Source organism: Marmota monax, unplaced genomic scaffold (genome assembly GCF_021218885.2).
Source record: "Marmota monax isolate L192 unplaced genomic scaffold, Marmota_monax_Labrador192_F-V1.1 WCK01_AAM20220418_F8-fsc00021, whole genome shotgun sequence".
NCBI lineage: Eukaryota > Metazoa > Chordata > Mammalia > Rodentia > Sciuridae > Marmota > Marmota monax.
This window is the reverse complement of record NW_026695228.1, coordinates 11,153,751-11,156,535: the sequence shown is the minus strand read 5'-3', so window position 1 is coordinate 11,156,535 and position 2,785 is coordinate 11,153,751. Positions and strand designations below refer to the sequence as shown.

Sequence of the window (2,785 nt, the reverse complement as noted above, 5' to 3'; positions counted from 1 at the left end):
TGAGGAAAGAACACTGGACATTGGGATCAAAATTTGAAATGGCTAGGTTTAGGATTTTGGTGATGTATAGGGCCCAGATCAAGCAAAGCCTTCTACACCAGGAAACACATCTGGGCTTGATTTAGGGAGTGGGGGATGGAAGTGACATAATCAGACAGTGTTTAGAAAATTCCTGCAGATTAACAGAGTGTGTTGGGACAATGCAAGAGGCAGGGAAACATACAGAAGATGATGCATTAATATATAAAGAAGATGATGACATTTGTGGGGATGGAGAGGGCTGGGTAGACTCCTGATATATTTTGGAGGGAAGATGAACAAGTCTTGCCTACAATTGGGTTTGAGGAATAAGGGATGAGCAAGGAGGAAATGGCCTCCTGCTTTCTGCCTTGGGCACCCAGGTAAAGAGTTGAGTGTCCTCTGAGATGCTCACTGCATCTGTCACTTCCAGACTGCTCCTGACTACCTTCCTTACTTGAATTTCTCCTCCATGCTGTTTTTTTCCCCTCATCCTGCTATATTTTCTTTAATTAAGTACAAGGCATATCACCTAGATATCATTTATTTCAACCACTGCTCTGCTTGGTTGCCAGTCTCTTGTCTCTTTCTTCAGCAATAGTAAGGCAGATTCCTTTTCCTCATGGAAGAGAAATCCATGGTTTGTTTCCTTTGTCAATAACAAAAACGTTGGAGAGCCGGGTGGCAAAGCTGTTGCCACTGGCATCTTTCACATGAACCACATCAAAAGAGCCAGGATCAATCTATTTATCTATCTCTATATCTCTGTCTATCTATCTCTTTCTCTCCTTCCCTGTGTCCCCCCTCCATCCTCCCCCCACCTTCCTCCCCCTTCCCCCCTCCCCCTCCCTCCCTTTTCTCTCTCTTTCTCTCTCTCTCTCAGCAAACACACCAATTCTTCCCAAATTAGCACCTCCAGTTACCATACACATGTTACCAGTGTCAAACTTGATGAAATCGGTAGTCTTGCCAGTCTCCAAATCTATCTGAATGGTATCATTCACTTTGATTAGGGGATCAGGGTAGCAAATGGTTCGAGCATCATGAGTCACTAGAAGAGGGATTCCTTTTGTGCCCACAAAGATCTTTCTCACTTTGCACAATGTGTACTTGGCCTCCTCAGGTGTAATATGATGAACAGCAAAATGACCCTTGGTGTCACAGATCAGACAGAAATTCTTTCCAGTCTTATCAATGCTGATGACATCTATAAAACCGGTGTGGTATGTTATATCAGTTTGGACTTTGCCATCAATCTTAATGAAGTGCTGAATGCAAATCTGTCTTACTTCATCTCCTGTCAGGGCATACTTAACTCTGTTCCTTAGAAAAATGATGAGAGGAAGATGTTCTCTCAGCTTGTGGGGACCAGTGGATGGATGAGAAGCAAACACACCAGTCAGTTTAATCCAGCATCCAATACTTTGGAGCTGCTACCCACTGCTTCAGATGCTTCTTGGGACCATGAGCCATGGCTGCTCTAGGCACAGAAAGAGGCCTCCTTCTTCCTGTGTGCTCCATGCTGTTCTTGATCTGCTTTGTCTCTTCTCTGTTTTTTGTGTGTGCTACTCTGTCTTTGGATCTCTGTTTTTCTGACTAGCTTTACTAGACTATCTAGCTGGACTAGTCTTCCCAGATCCTTTCAAGAGGAGGCAGCAGGTCTCCTGCTGAGAAAGGAGGGAAGTAAGATCTAGGCAGAGACTCCTGGTGGTTAGTCAAGTGGATACACAACAGATCCTGCCCACAGGTCTCTATTTTGGGGTCACTTTTGGACATGAATGAGGTTCTGTAGACAGCAACCCTGCTCTCCTGTTGTGCACTAGGCCCAGAGTCAGTCCCAGAGGGGTATGCATCTGGTGCCTTCAGTGTGCCAGGCTTGGGTCAAATACAGTGCACAAAGCACTCTAAGGGGCCCACAGCTTAGTGGACAGAGTAGGCAGAGGAAAAAATCAGTGGGCAGTAGAGTAGAGCTGATTTATTCTGGCAGTTCAGGGAGTCACCATAGAAGAGATGATGCTAAAAGTCCTTTTCAGAGGTCTCAATTTTCCCAGTGAGAGGAATTTTTCATCTAGGATCCACAGAGAAGGTTGCATCAAGGAGCAGTACAACATGATGAAGGAAGAGATTGGGGTCCCAAAGATCCAGTTGACTTTAGAATTTAACCTGCATAATATGGAGCCTCTGATGATTTCCTGAGCAAAGAACAGGTACCATTTAAGAAACTAGAGCAGGGCTGGAGTTGTGGCTCTGCGGTAGAGTGTTTGCCTAGCACAAGTGAGGCCCTGGGTTCGATCCTCAGCACCACGTACAAATAAGTAAAGATATTGTGTCCAACAACAACTAAAAAATAAACGAATATTTAAAAAAAAAAGAAAGAAAGAAACTAGAGCAGATCTGCGGATTGAAGTGAAAACTCAAATCAGTTAAGCAACCGTGGAGATGCTATTAGCTCATGTAACCAAAGAATGGTTATATGCCAGGCTGGAATGGTCTGGAAGCAGTGTACCTGAAACAAGGAAGTGGTAGTCCTTGGTGGGTGGGTGAGGGGTGAGAAATTAACTCCAGCTGGACCAGGAAGATACCTAGATACCTAGTCTTCCCACTCAAGATTCTATAGGACATCATCTCTAAGGGGTCTCCAACAGCTATTCTTTTGCCCTTGACACCCTTGTTTCTTCAGTATCCCTATCCTTCCTTACCAATACTAGCCCTCACCATCACATACGGGTTCTTTCAATCAAATGCCTATGTCCACGGACACCTAGGG

At 44.7% G+C, this 2,785-nt stretch overlaps 1 pseudogene; it reads right to left on the bottom strand.

Moving 5' to 3' along the window:
• Window positions 1–251: 251 nt before the first annotated feature.
• Window positions 252–1,742, bottom strand: LOC124088100 (small ribosomal subunit protein eS4, X isoform-like; annotated as a pseudogene).
• Window positions 1,743–2,785: the final 1,043 nt, after the last annotated feature.